The 15,987-nt window shown below is 45.7% G+C and overlaps 1 protein-coding gene across 4 annotated transcripts in view; it reads left to right on the forward strand.

Moving 5' to 3' along the window:
* The first annotated feature begins 833 nt into the window (after window positions 1-833).
* Tmem266 (transmembrane protein 266) overlaps window positions 834-15,987 on the forward strand; it is a 106,673-nt gene continuing 91,519 nt past the window's right edge. For 2 of the 4 annotated variants that reach the window (XM_041638600.1, XM_041638603.1), the window contains exon 1: window positions 945-1,019. The gene's annotated coding sequence lies outside the window, so the exon portion shown is untranslated. The other 2 variants (XM_041638602.1, XM_041638601.1) reach the window with 2 other exon arrangements.

Consider the following 15,987-nt stretch of genomic DNA (forward strand, 5'->3'; position numbering starts at 1 on the left):
TCTATTGAAAGACTGACCCGAGCCCATGAGGCAGTTCTATGGCCTGGGTTTAAAAGTCATTAATTCTAATCTCCATCGTTTCCGCTAGAAAGGCTGAGTGGTAAGAGAAGGCAAGGAAGTCGCAGGAAATTCCTGAAGGCCGCGTGAATCTAACCAAATAGTGCTTACTCTGGAAGGGAAGCCAGGAAGAAGAACCCCAAAGTCACTCAGAAACTTTGTGTCCTAGAGAAAGGAGGGATTTTTTTCTTAATCTTAAATTATCTTAACACTAAAAGGCCAGAATCTAAAAGGAAAGGGGCTATATTTTAACAGAAATTTGACTATAAACTGCTTTTAAAAATTGTTCACGGCAGTACATTTACACATAAGGATTTAAAATCAAACCAAACCACAAACCCCTTAGGTAGCTCGGTGACTTGGTCTACTCAAAGCATTCTCAGTCGGGACAGGTGCTACCAGGGCAGAACTCTTCGACAAAGCGCGACCAACACACAACTGTATCTGTCACATGAGGATGTGACGAGCGGGGACACTGAGAGGTGGGCAATGCACACGCCAGGGACGGCAGGCAGAAACCTCGGAGGACACTGCGCGCCGCCGCTCGCTGCGCAGCGTGTGAAAACGCACCCAGGGTGGTGCGGTGGCACCGCAGGCGCCAGCCTCCGCCTGGGGCTCTCACTCGCGACCCGGTCACCCGTGCCGTGATGCCCCCACGCCCCTCGGCGGGGATGACTGCCCGCACGCGGCCCATGCGGGTCGCCGTTTCCTAGACAGCCGCACGGCCCCTCTGCAGCCTCCGGAACGCGCGCGGGTGCGGGCAGCGAGAGCGCAGGCGCGGGCCCGGGAGAGCCGCCGGTGCGAAGGCGCGCGCGCGCGCGCTCAAACGGGGTGGGCGGAGGGGCGGAGGGAGCGGCGGGGCCGCGAGGGGGCGGGAGGGGGGCGCGGAGAGGGGGAGCCCCGGGAGCGGGAGCGCGGGCCCAGCGCCGCGGAGCAGAGCGAATCCTGAGCCCCGGCAGCAGGTACGTGTTCTTGCAGCCGGCAGCCGCCGGGGCTTCCCCTGCCGTGGCCCGCCGCGGGTGAGCAAGGCAAGGGTAGGTGCGGGTCACGGTTTGCAGGGTGAGTGCCTTGGAGGACTGGGATCCTGCAGCTGACCTTCATGCCCCGGGTTGGGGAGCCGGGCGACCATCTATGGGACAGCCCCGGGTCTTCTGCTCCAGCCTGGGGATCTGCTTGTCACATGCTTCTTATTTATATTTTCAAACTGCCCTGGTTCGGGTCCAGCTGCAGATGCTTACCTCCCATTATTTGCCTCCGTGTGCCATCTTGCATTTATTAATAAAACATGAAAACTGGGGTGCGGGAGGTTTGCTCCTGAGGGGAATCCCATTGCAGTATAGCAAGCGGGCGCCTATTTTCGGGTTTCAGACGTGGTGTAGAGGTGGAAATCCCACACCCTGGGGATTTGTGGCTTGCTTGGTCGTGACCACTTCCTAGTGGGCTTCCCCGGTTTGTCGCTAGGCGCCCCAGCGGCAGGATGGACGGTCTGGAAAGGATAAAAGGTTTCACTGTCAACCTGGCATCCTGTTCAGAGGACAGGTGCAAGCTATGGCAGTTCCCTGCTTGCTAACTTGACAGGGAGGCTTAAACCCAGAAAAATCTTTCTCAAAATTGTTAAAAAAGGAGACCTTGAATTGAATCTCTGAGACTTGCCTGCTCAAACTCATCGCGGTTTTGCATCCGTAAATGTTTAAAGCTATCCACCTGTTGGAAGTCAGACCCTATACTCTGTTCTGTGTCATAATCGCCAATACTGAGATAATAATAGTCCCATATAGATTCCTTCTATCCTCTTTTAATGTGTTGCCTGTCATTTGTTTCTTTTGAAATAAATCCACGTATGATTTGTTGCCTTATATGTTAAGAATGAAATCCTATGATGTATTTATATCCCATATACATGCGCCACCATATCCTAAGCACTTGTTTCTCTTTGGTGTATATTACCTATTTCCCTGGCTTTTTACTTAGCTTTGAAGAAGAGTGGGGCAAAGTGGAACGTATGTAACTGCTTCCCTAATGCCCCCTCCTCCATAATAACATAGTGAAAAGAATAGAAAGAGCTGGGAGCCCAAAAGGAAAATGACTAGGGGAAGATGTGGGATATGGCAGCTAGATTGTAGTGCCACGTTAAATAATGAGATATAGTCATATGGACCCAGTATGAGCTAAAAGTTATTTGTGACCGATTTCCTTGGAGCCCTCAGGGCGCCCATCTCTGTGTTGGAGATGAGGAAGCTGGGACTTAAGGTTAACTGACTTGCCTAAGGTCACACAGTCAGGAGCAGGGTAAAGATGCAATTTGTCTGCATCACACCCAGTTGTAGGGAACCGGGGGTGTTGCTGCCATCTTTTCATCAAGATCAGGTTCGTGCGTGAGCATTTAGGCCCTCCCTGGTGCGATTTTTCTGCTCCACAGATTCCATACCGATTTTGTGGCTCTCCCAAATAAGAAACTGTTGTTCAAGAGTGTGGTTTTGAAAACAGGGTCCAAGGCATCCTGCTGTAAAACTACCCCATCCCATAATCAATTACATTCAAAAATTTGTTTCACTACCAGTTTAAAGCCGTGGAGTACCTAGAAATCAGGCAGAGCGCTTGCGTCTTTTCCACACTCCCACCCCACCCTGCTTGGACAGGTGTCACTGCCAGTCGTCACAGTGACTTTACCACACTTATTGTGGGTGCCGAAACGGGGTGAAGGGGTTCATGCCAGCCATGTGCCGTTATCTGGCTCCCACAAATGCGGCAGTTACTCACAGCTCTGGGCATTTGTATGTGTGCTTATGGGTGTATATTTAAGCTCCTTTTCCACAAGCGCATTCTTACAGTTCAGGGGTTGGCTTTTGCCACACACACAGCAGTTTGCATGGACTTAGACACGGCTGCAGTGTCATGGATGGAAGCCTCGCCTAACGGAGCTGCTGGATTTTATATTCAGGTTGTGTAATTGAACTCGTGGTGAGAAAGCTACAGCTGAATGTAAAGAATCCACTGAAAAGTATGTCCTATGGAAAATACAGCTTTTAATGGTGCATTGGTATAATGGATAACACTAAGCCAGGTGTATGAGATTGGTGTAAGTTCTATGAGCTCCGTTTTCCTCCTTGGACACTAAGCCCAGTTTGGATGTTACCTCCTTCATTCTACCGACTCCTATTAATAGTAGACAGTTTGTATAAAAGATTGGCCTCTCAGAAAATACTCCGTTTTGAAAGAGTTCAATTTCCAGAGCTTACAGAATGCTGAGGTGGAATTTTTCTGCCCTGGAGATTTCCAGCCTATGGACAGATAAACTCAAGATGAATCCCGACAGCACCGGAAAGAGGCAGAAAATGAGGAGAGGTCTCATTGGTTTCTGGGGAAGAGAAGGATTTTCCCTTTGAAAGCATCAGCACCCCTGCCAGGCAGGAGTCCCACAATTGTCTACTGCCTCCCGTGCGAGCAGAATTTCATGTAATGTGCAGATGAAGCACCCTTCTTGGTGCAAAGGTCAACTCGGAAAATACAAAAATAAAGAGTATTTCTGTACTACGTATTTTTTATTGAAACATTTTTTTTTTTAACTAGGAAAAGCCATATGGGCAATTGTGGAGGCTTCAGCATTACTTTTGATTCCACTCACCTAGAGTGTACATTTCGGAGGGGAGAGGAAAGGATTGCTGTTTTCAAGCTATGGGTTCTGCTGTAACTGGTTATAACACATGTTCTGATGCATTGTGAGTACGACACCGGGAGCTGTCTTGTGTTAGCTGGCCTTGCAAATTGTTTAGTTATAAGATGGAGTTTTACTTATAATATCCCTTCATTTAGTGGATTTTTGTTTGTTGGTTGGTTTTATTTTTTTCGAGACAGGATTTCTCTCTGTAGCCCTAACTGTCCTGGAACTCGTTTTGTAGACCAGGCTGGCTTCGAACTCAGAGATCCACCTGCCTCTGCCTCCCAAGTGCTGGGATTAAAGACGTGCACCACCACTGTCCAGCTTTAATTTAGTATTTATTTATTTATTTATTTATTTTGTTTTTCGAGACAGGGTTTCTCTGTGGTTTTGGAGCCTGTCCTGGAACTAGCTCTTGTAGACCAGGCTGGTCTCGAACTCACAGAGATCCGCCTGCCTCTGCCTCCTGAGTGCTGGGATTAAAGGCGTGTGCCACCACCGCCTGGCTAATTTAGTATTTTTAAAAGAAAAAAAATAATGCCAGCACTCGTGAGTCACAGAAGTTCACAGATAGCTGATTGTAATTAATTAAACTTCCCTGGTTTGTTTCTCTCCTCAATGGGAGCTGTAGCAAGGGGTATCCATCCTCTCCTTTCAAATGGAACCAGCTGAGGGTCATAGAGGGTCACAGAACTCATCTGGGACCTTCTCTGGTCCAGATTTCAGCCTAGGACCCTAGAACTCCCTACGAGTGTTCCTAAAGTGGGTCATAGTGGCCTTCAGTGGGGCGGGGCGACATCTAAACAGAGCAAGGCCAGACAGCGACTTCCCTTGCATCCGTCAGCATTGGCCTATGCTGTGAGTTTTTGCAAATGTAATAACTGTTCACTGCAGAATATTCAGTCATAAAAAAATTAGAAGGTTGAAAGTCAGTAGTCAAAATGTTTGATAGTCCTAACTATTACCAGTGTTCACCATTAACAGTTTGGTACGGATTGCTCCAGATTTTTAAGTGCAGAAACTAAAATGTTATTCTCTTATGATTATTATGTTCATAGACAAATAGTGTTTCTCCTGTTTTTTGTTCATCTGCTAATACATATTTGATATCTGAAACGCCCTTGAATGATCTGCTTCTAAACACTTTTTTTCAGCCACAGTGGTAGCTAGGTGGGAAGAACTGTACAACTAGGAAAAGGCTGAGGGAACCGACTGGTGGTAGGTAGGAACCTGGCATTTGCTGTGTCCGGATAGGGAGTTTCATATTCCATGTCCCTTAGCAGTTACCCTTTGTGGTCAGGTGTACAGATGTGGCGCTGGGATCCCACAATAAACAACAGAGGAGCAGACCTGATTTGGAGGCTAAGCCAGTGTGGCTCAGACTCCGGGCTTTCTCTTTTCTCTGATTGCAGGGGAAGCAGTCTCTGTCCCTTACTTCTCTCACCTTCTATCCTGTTCTGATCCACCCATACTGGCCTCCTGGTTGCTTCTCTACCTGGAGCCTTGGCTATTCAGGGTTTTTCCTGGAATGCTCTTCCTGCAGGTACTGTCAGGGCTGGCTCCTTTACTTCCTTGAGGCTTTGCTTAAAGTCTAACAGTGCCTTCAAAACAAGTCCACCCACCCCAATGAGGCATCCCTCCTTCCTGCCTCATTTGCATTCATAACACTCCCGAGGACACAGCCTTAAGTCTTTCTGGAGTTTATTATCTGTCTCCTCTGTGGAACAAATACCCCGGAAGACCAAGGTTTTGACGTTTTTTTTTTTTTTTACTCTCTTACCCCGAGTGCCGTGGAGAGGGGGGTGACAAGTCGTTGTGGCGTCTTTGAGTCCTTCCAGCTTCCCACATTTCTTGTGATGGTTAGTGGTGGCGCTTGCTGTTCCCTGCAGTGGCCTTTTATGTTCCTTAGAGGAACAGCAAGGACAGTGCAAAAGAATTAGAAAAAAATTGTCTCCCTTTTGCTCCGGTATTGTGAAAGAGGAAACTCCTGGGGAGAATCAGGCTCCAGAGAGCTGGAGAGAAAGTCCCTGAGTGTCATTCTCTGCGTAAGATAGGGCAGCAAAGCATACGGAGAGGCCCATGACACCTGGGTCCTGCCAGGCTTCCCCTCCTCTTGGGCTGCACAATGCTTTTGATGACTCCAGAATGCTTTGCCAACCGCCAAGTTTTCAGCCTGTGTCGCCGAAAGGAAAAGAATCTATACTCACTCATACCAGTTTTTCACCCAAGCAGACTAATCATTGTGCTACCTGTAGTAAGCCACTACGTTGTTTAAACATTATCCAGTACCCACTGGTGTCTTCCCTGCCTGCGTCAGGGTGTGAGTTCACTCTCAAAGCCCTTGTCACTGTGTCTGAGAAGTGTGACCAGCAAGCATGAACCAGAAGCATCACACTCAGAGGTCCCTTTGGCCCACACTCCTAAGCTCACATCTCTATGTCTTTGCACATGTATAATTTGCAGAAGCATTGTTTGGGACACAGCAAAATCATAGAAACTTTGGGGACTGAGTCAAACCTAGAACTCTGTAGAAGGAACTAGGATGCTGAAGGAAGCTGATAGTCATGGGAAAAGGCCTTGATGAAAGAATTCCTCCTCCCACCCCACCCTCCCCACTTCTCTTCTGAGCTCTAATCGCTGCCCTCGTGGCTCCAAATTCTTTGTCATAAGTAGAATTCCCTTTCCAATGCTATAGTCTCCCTGAAACTGTGTTTGACTTAGCATGAAAACTGCAGTGCTAACCACTCATTAAAACAAAGAATCTGTCTGAGAATGTCTGTTTTGTGGCTCAGGTTTTTGGAAGCTCAGACTGGGATCAGACAGATGTTTTCAGTGTGGAGTCATGCTGTGGGCAATGGCTTGGGAGGCTTCCCTCCCATCACAGCCCCAGAGCGAGCTGTGTGGAGCTCATGTGTCCTCTTTCTCCCCGATAGTTTCCCTATACATAAATTTTTGCATTTCACCTGCATGCAAAGCAGCTAATTGTCCCTTATTATAATTACTAAAATGTGTTATTTTTGCAAGAGTGGGATGGAATATATTGGGAACCCTCGAATAAAGTCAAGGTTGCTCTGCTGCAGGATCACTCCTTAAAACGAAGTGTGGGAACCTGTCACCTGTCACCTGTCTTTGCTGCCACTTCCTCCCCAGGGCTGGATTTGCTGTCATCCTTCTTGCCCGGCAGGAGGCTCCTGTCCTCACCCCTCTCGGGTAAAGGTCACAAATCTGATAGCTGTTTCTCAGATTTCCTTCCTGATGGCTCAGCAGCATCCAAGCCTGCTGACTGCTTCCTGGAAACTCTGTCCTTCTGCCTCCCCTCCGCATTCGGAGGCTTCTTGCTCTGTCCCGGGCTCATGTGGTTAAGGAGTCTGAGCTCTGCTGAAATTTGAATCCTGGCCCTTGCATACTAACTATGGAACTTGAAATAGTTAACTGGCTGGGCCCCCTGTGGAAGAGCTATGCCATGGCTTTAGGAAATGAAGATTCAAAGGCTGTGCCAAGGGAGCAGCAGTCACTAAGTGCCACCTTTGATCATTATCGCTTCCTGTTTAGATACCCCTTGTATCTTTGGAATAAAATCCCAACATTTCTCCCTGACATCAAGACCCCTTTAACTAGCTCCTATTCAGTTCCCCTCAGGCCTTTTTTTCCTTTCCAGCACATTCCCCACTGGGCTACTTTCACCTTGTCCTGCCCTGCCCCCCTTCCCCACCAGAGGGCTTAAGAGGTTGAGGACTCTGCCTGGCAGCCTGCCTGTTGGGAGGCACAGAGTGCAGCCTGCTTTGTGACGTCAGCCGTCCTCCCTTGGGCATGAAGCCTATCGCACTGGCAGACCACAAATTACTCAAAAACATCAGCTGTGACTTATACCTTTCAAAAATAGCTCTCTCCGCTTTCAGCCCAACCCTTTACACACAGTAGAAACTTAACTCCTGTCTTTTATCTGCTAAGGCATTGTAGTTTTATATGGGCCTTCCAAATCCTTCTAAATTGCAGCCCATATTGGTGGTTCTGGAGTGCACACAGGCTCTATAGGAGAAAACTGAGTCAACAGCACCGGGACAGCAACCCCCTGAGAACCTTTTGGAATGAGGAGGGATGTACTAAAATAACTAAAAAGAATAAGAGCATAGGGAATGGCTTAAGACTTAAAAAGTAGCTTGACTTCTTCCCAACCTATGAAGCTATTTTAAAGTGATCAGGGTTCTGGCTTTGAATTGTTTTGTGTAGAATTGCGTGTGTGTTGTTTTCTGTCCCAGTCCTCTGCCACCCATGAGATGGATGCTGAGGGTACAAGAAACACATCCGTAGCCCTCAGACTTGTGGGAGACCTTCTCTGGGCCTCTCCATTCTGGGTCTGCATTTCCCCACACAGTGCCAGCTAAAGAGGACATTAAAGTTAACAGAAAGCTGGGGATGGGACATCTGCTTTAAAAACACAGGAAAAGCTTTTCTGTCCCATGGTAAAGTACCTGGTCTACGAACATGAGGACTGTGTTCAGATACCCAATACCTATGCCAAAAAGGAGGAGCACAGTCGCAACCATCTATAATCCTCAAGCAGGGGGTAGAGACAGGCCAGCCTCTGGGGCTTGCTGGTCAGCCAGTCTAGCCAATCAGTGAGCACTAGTTCAAGTGAGAGACCCTGCCTCAAAACATTAGGCTGAGTCCAAATGAGCCCAGTTGTGTCCACCTCTAACCTTGACATGTATAAGTACGTGTCACGTGCACACGCATGCGCGTGCACTCACACACTCATATGCATACACAGTATACACATGCCTGTACTCACACACATGTGTGCACACAATCTAATCATGTCCCTGGCACCATCAGTGGCAGGAAAGGATGGTATGTGGTTTTTGTCAGTATCTGCAGTGACTAGACTATTTCATTAATAATGGGATGTAAATAAAATAGCTACAAAATGCAGACCGTCTTAACGCCCAAAGGTCCAGAGGCAACAGCATAACCTAGGATATTACAGTCATCCTTGGGATATTTTATTTGGGCATTTTAAGTGTACAAAATACTTAGGACCATAATAATAAGTTTATCAAACAAAAAATAGTATTTCTGCAGAACTCTGAGTGGTTTGTGATTGAAGACATTGTTTGACCTGTAGAGTGCCAGTCCTGCTCACCACTTTCCTTCTGACCAAAGGGCTGTTCCAAAACAGCCCTTCAGGGGCTTCAGGGGTGAAGGCTGAGTGGCAAGGTACTCTGGGCTCTGGTGAAAGGCCACAATTGCTCAGTCATCTTCCTGGGTGTTAGAAAATATGGTTGTAGACTTGTGATTTAAAGCCCACCTCCAATCGGCAATTGCCACCGTGTTCTTTCTCCATGCAGTTGTAGAAATTGCATACCACGCCCAAAGAACATGACAGTTAATTGCATGCTTTCTGGATGACTTTAAGACTCCATCCTTGAAAGAAACCTGCTTTGGCTGAAGATTACTTTTGGCTTGTTCATTGCCTTTGGGGAAGGGATAGCACACACGGTGGTCTAGAAATAGCTTAGAGGAGACTGGGCATCTTCAGGGTAGTATGATCCTAGAAAAGGGGTAGTCAAGGATAGCTTCAAACTTACAATCTTTCTGCCTCCACCTCTTCAGCACATTCTACTAAGCGAGGGAAAGAGCTTGGAACTTGATAAATGACTGGACTTGGTTTAGACAAGATGAGGTCTTGTTCATACCTAAACATCAGCCTTAAATGAAGTGGCTCTTGCACCTCTGAGTGGGCAGAAACCTGAAGCTGTCAAAGTTGTCTTCAAGGCCAGAAAAGAGAAGACCAGTGGAGACAGTTTGAGGACAGACAGGTGCCAATGGAGCCATTTCTAGTTGTCCCTCTTACACACTTGCTGGTACTAGTTCAGCCCCCCCCCCTTCTAATGATACAAGGATGCCTCCTCTTATAGCAGGTCATATTCATTCCATCTTGTAACAGATTGAAGACTTCTGTTAGCCATGCACAAGAAAGTTTATCTTTCAAACCGTTCAGAGGATCATTAGCAATAAAGAATCATAGATTAAAGTTTGTATACTGCTTTTCTTTTTCTTTTAGACTTACTTAATATATGATTGTTTTGCCTGTATATATGTATGTGTACTATATGCATGCCTAGTACCTTCAGAGGTCAGAAGGTGGTATTGGAACCCTAGGAAGTAGAATTACAAATGATTGTGAGCCACCATGTGAGTGCTATGAACTGAACCCAGGTCCTCTGTAAGAACAAGTGCCCTTAACCACTGAACCAGATCTCCAGCCCAATACATTGTTTTTAGATACACACACACATGCACACACACACACACAATATAGAGCACAGAATAGTATAGATGGAACTTTTATTGAGAAGTCAAAAACTCATGCAACTTGCTTTCAGTTTTTATTAATCCTTTGAGAATTTCATACCATATATTTTGATCATATTCACCTCAACTCCCCCCCAATCCCCCCCCCACATCCCTGCCCCCAATTTTGTGGTTTTTAAAATTTATTTATAACCTATTGATTCCCAGCTTATGCTGATCCTGGCGTGTGGGGTGTGGGGCCATCTTCGGGAGCATGGTCAATCTACCAGAAGCCACACCCTTGAAGAAAGCTGACTCCTCCTCCTCCAGAAGCCACCAGTTGTCCGTAGCTCCTCAGTTATGGGTGGAGGCTCATGCATCCCTTCTTACTCCTTGACAGAATGATGTTGGCTGGCTTAGGTTTGTGCAGATAACCACAGCTGCTGTGAGATCCTGAGTACAGAGATCCAGTTAAATCCAGAAGACCCTGTTCTGGACTGACCCTCCTCGACCTCTGGCTCTTACTGTCTGCCCCCCCCCCTTCCATGGTGGTGACAGCCTAGGAGAGGAGGTGTGAGAGCGCTCTGCTGACAGTTCCTCTCTGCACCTGCGCACTAGTTGTGATTTTCTATGCTAACCACCATCCACTACACCAAGAAACTTCCCAGATGAGGTATGAGAACTGCACTTAATCTGCTGGTAGAGACATTCACATTTAGAGGACCATTCGATAAGGTATCCAATAAGTAGAGATGATAACAAGAGGTACACTTTTAGGGCCTATGTGCTCCCCAATCATGGGTTCATGGCTAAATTTACAGTACGAGGCGTGAGTTTCCTTCTATGGTGGGCCTTAAATCTAATCAGAGAGTGGCTGGTTACTCCCATAGCATTGGGACCATTATTGCACGCATGCTTATATCTTGCCTTCCAGGTTATAATTACAGTTCGCCAGGTTCACAACTGGGTAAGATTATTAAAATTTCCCACCAGCAGCTGGATAGCACCCTCCAGTACTGTGAAAGCTAGCCACTGGGGAGGAAGCTTCCTGATCTGTACCAACTTAATTGTTCCATGTTCTGTGACCAATTTGTGTAGTGCCTTCAGCAATAGGGTCTTACTATCTAGTTCTGGGGGGCAACCAAGAGCAATGGCAATATCCTGTATTTTGGGGATGTCTCCAGAGCCATATGACTTGCTTTATTGTAATATTTATTCTCTTTATTGTAGCAGTGTAGAACTGAATGCACTATACCTCCAACACATGTCTGTACTTTAAATTTCGAAAAGACGTACTAGCCTAAAGCATCAGGGTTTCTGGAATCTACTCTTAGCTTTCCCACAGACTAAAAGTATAACTGCAGACAGGTTCCTTTACTTTTCTAGATTCTGGCATCCTCTTTTGCCCAATGATAGGAATGAACTTTGTAGTTTAAGTATCCAAAAATAATTTCTCCACTCCTTTAAACCACACAGCGTCTTAAAACAGCAGCACCATAATAATTCACACGAGTGAGCTGGTTTTTCAGATTATACTTGTTATATTTGTTGGAAGGCTCAAGCGTAGATAAATGGCATTTGGCAAGAGGAAACCTTAGTCTATCAGAAACCCTTAATTTTACACTGTAGGCCGCTTTGTAGCTTGGTCTGTGTCAAAGGACACCGCATTGTCAAATGACACATTAGGGAGATAGAATTTTGCCACATCTTGTTCATTTGTGGGTGATTGGCTTGCATCAGAGAGGTAGTGTCCAGATTTCTGGGAGAGGCTGCTTCGAAAACCCGAGTACGGCTATCTTTAGAGGCCTCGTGTCCAGTTCCTATGGAGACAAGTCCATTGTCACTGACCACACTGAGTGAAGTCCATAGGTGGTTACACATAGGATTTGTTTCAAGACTTTGTTTATAGTCAAATACAATGGCCACATTGGGTGTAAAGTGCTGTGTGTGTGTAAGTGTGACAGTGTATGTGGAAACAAGACATCCATATTAAGTACCTTCCTCAGTCCCTATCTTAATTTTTGAGACACAGTCTTTTTTGTCTTTTTTTTTTTTTAAATCTCGGAACTTCTGATTTGGCTTGATTGGCCAGTAAACCCCAGGGATCTTCCCATCTCCACTTTCCCAGTGCTGGGATTATAGCTGTGTGCCATGGCACTTGGCTTTGATATGGATGATAGGGACCAAACACAGGTCTTCATACTCCCATAACAAACAACTTATAGACTTGAGCCCGCTCCTCGGCTCTCACGGGTGTACCTTTTTATGAGGCTGAGTTTCATACATCCCAGGCTAGCCTTGAACTCACTGTGCAGTTGAAGATGATCTTGAAATTCTCATCCTCTTGCCTCCATCTCTGGAGTACTGAGGTTAGAGGTATGTACCCCTGCATCTCGTTTATGGAACACTGAGGACAGAACCAAGGGCTTCATGCATGCCGGGCAAACACTTTACCAACTGAACTATATCACCAGCTCTTGTGTGTAGGAGGCCAGAGGAGGATATTGGTTTCTTCCCCCACCACTCTCCACTTTATTCCTCTGTCTCTGAGCCTTGAGTTCACTGTTTTTTTTTTTTTTTTCTGACTAGGTTGGCTGGCCTCCTGTCTCTGCCTCCCACCAGACTTTGTACTGGGGTTACAGGCACACAAACCACACCCAGCTTTTTACATGGGTGCTGGGGATCCAAACTCAGGTCCTCACATTTAAACAGAAGATGTATTTTCCCACTAAACAATCTCTCTAGCCCAAAAAGTTTTGTGATAGATTACCTATGGATATATTATAGATAAGATTATTCACCCATATCTATATTACACACAGACACATAGACACACACACCATATAGATATCTATAACACCTATTGGTAATTATTACCCACTGTTGTGGTCATACCTATTAAGAGTATTTTTGAATTATTTTCCGTTGTGGTAAGGCACATATAAAATTTACTAGTTTAACCATTGACTTCAATGGTATTCAGTGTATTTACAGAATCAGGCAGTCATCATCACCATTCAGGTCCAGAAGTCTCCATCTTGCAAACCCGAGACTGTACTCAATAACTACAGGAATTCTGTTCCTTCACAGCTTTATGTTATTGATATCTCAAGTACCTCTTTATACAATATTTCATAATAGGTTTTGATGCTTTCTATTTAGTTCAGCTTGATAACTTGCTGAGGACAGCGAGGCCAGTGTAATGAGAATGCTGAAATTAGGGTAATGGAGAATAAGATGGGAAAAGGAGCTTATAGGGCCATGTAGATCTCGTTGACGATGTGGAGCATATAAATTTATGGGGACATCTTTGGAAGGTTGGCAGCAGGCAAGTGAAATGACTGAATTTGTTTCAGAAGGGTCATGCGGCTTCCGTGAAACATTGACTGCAGGCATAGGAAGGCAAGGGGAGAATAACTGGATTCTGTATCCTGGGTAATGTATATGGTGAGTTGGCTGTGGGGCTGTCAGTGGAAAGGGATCAGGTAGTTAGAATATGGGTACAATTGGAAGGTGAAGCCAACAAAATTGGCTGGTGTATTGGGTTCAGGGTGGGAGAGAAAGAAAAGAGTCAAGACTGGCCTCCTAGTTTTTGGGTTGAACAACTGGAAGGATGAAATGGTCATTTATCGATGTGGGGATGGAAGAGGAGGTGATGCTAACTGGAGGAAATGAGGAATTCTGTTTCAATCATGTTACATTTCACAGTCTATTAGAGACCTAATTGAAGATGTCAAACAGGCAGTTGAATATGCAAGTCTGGAGTTCAGGGAGAAAACAGGGCCGGAAACAGACATTTTAGAGATAATCTGCAGGTGACATTTGAAGCCACAAGTTTGAGTGTCTTTCTTGGGACAAGAAAGAAAGGACAGGGTCATAGCAATGAACCCTAAGGAATATCAAAGTTTAGAGGTCAAGGGGAAGACCCAGTGATGGAAATAAGAATACCCAATGAGGGAAGAGGCTGACACTAGATGGAATGGTCTCCTGATAACCAAGTTAATAAAGTGCTTCAAAGGAGTGGCCAGCTATGTCTAACATGGCTACAAGATTGAGCATTGTATTTAGCAGTGGCTTATGTTGAGATGAACCTCCAGACACCACAGTCTGTATCTATCTGATGATGTGACTAGATGGGAACTCTTGCATCAAGCAATTCCACTTCATTTTATTGATACAATAATTTGGCTGACATTTATTAAACATCGTTTGCCTCATGTTCATCTACAAACTGAAAGCGGCTGAAATGAACCACATCACAGCCCTGGATCTCGGAGCAGCTTAGTGATATAAGATTAGCACTTAGAACTCCCTCAGCTGGGTCTTCTCAGTCCTAGGACTCTGTTCTTAGAGATCCATGAACACCTTTCAAACTGGGGCTGTATTTTGTCCTCACCAAAGCCTGGCATTGAGGTGGCTCTTTAAGCTCTCTGCCTTTCCTTCTTGAAGATCAATACCTTATTCTTAATAGAAAAACACCTCCCCTGTTTCCTGTATTATCAGCTATATAAAGATTTTTCCTTCTAAGTGTTAAATACACTCATCTAATTTTCTGAATATTCTCTTTTGAATACTCCAAGAGAATGAAGGATGGGCCTGTTTCTGTACAGCCTCTGACTTACTAGTCTACCTTACATACAATAGTTCATTTTCTTTTTTTTAATATATCTGTACTATATTATATCATCTCCTCCCCTCTCGCTCCTCTGTGTACTACCTACTTCTTCTCAAATTAATGGCCTCTCTTTCAGAAATTATTGTGATCAACACACACAATAAATACAATCTGCAGAATCCATTTAGTATTGCTTTTATGCATATGTTTTTAGGGCTGACCACTGGATATTGGCTAGCCAATTAGAGGGCCTATCCCTGGGGAAGACTGATTCTCTCTCAGCAGTAATTGATTGCTTCTGGCATCTCATCCACAGGTGGTAGCTTGTGAGACTCCCCTACCCATAGCCAACAGTCATTTGACAAATGTTTTTTGTGCACTGTTATGGGTAGAATGTTAAGTATTCCCAACAGCCGTCTATGTTTGAACATTCGATCTACAGTTGGTGGGCTGTTTGGGAAGGTGATGGATCTTTGGAGTAGGAGGTATGGCTTTCCGAAGTGGTTCAGTGAGGTTGGGCCCAGCCTATCTGGACCAAGATCCCTGTTGCTGAATCCATCAAGATGAGTAGGTTGCAGGATAAACTCCCATGCCACAGACTGAGCCACTCCCCACTCTGCTTTCTCTGCCGTGAGAAACCAGATTCCTCCTTAAACCATGGGCTGCAGTAAACCTCTTCCCATGTAAGTGGCTTCTGTCCAGTATTTTGTCACAACAATGAGAAAAGAACACACTGAGATTCTCGTAAGGTTCCCTTTTCAGGAAGCTTACCAAAGTCTCAGGTAGAAATGGCATCCCTAGGCAGGGCAAGAAGAGCTCAAAGAAAAGCATGAACACAAGGAGATAGATGTCTTGAGGGGTCCTGATAAGGGACATATTAGATGAATTTGGGGCCTCAAAATGTGGAAGGGGGGCTGGAAAGACAACTCTTACAGCAAAGTGCTTACCTTGCAAACATGAAGAGCTATGTTTAAAATGGAGAAGACCAGGCATTCTGGTGCCTACTTCAAATCTCAGCACTGGGAAGGTGGAGGGAGGTAGATCCCTGGGGCTGGGTGACCAACCAACCCAGTATCCTTGGTGAGTTCCAGGCCAGTGAGAGATCCTCTCTCAAAAATTAAAAGTGATGGTGCCTAAAGAATGATAGCAAAGATTGTCATTTGGCCTCTCCATAGACATGAACCTGCACACACATGCATGCACACCATGTGTGCGTGAAGTAGAAATGATTTAAGGGCAAAATATAATCATATGCGATCATTTGATATCCCATTTTGTAGTATTAAGGGCGGCGGGGCTGCATCCCCAGCACCCGGCCGCCCCTACGGCTAGCTTTACCCAAAATAATTACACAGACACTGTA

The sequence above is a fragment of the Microtus oregoni genome, unplaced genomic scaffold (genome assembly GCF_018167655.1).
Source record: "Microtus oregoni isolate MIOR12 unplaced genomic scaffold, Mior012 000055F_ref0000237, whole genome shotgun sequence".
Classification (NCBI taxonomy): Eukaryota; Metazoa; Chordata; class Mammalia; order Rodentia; family Cricetidae; genus Microtus; species Microtus oregoni.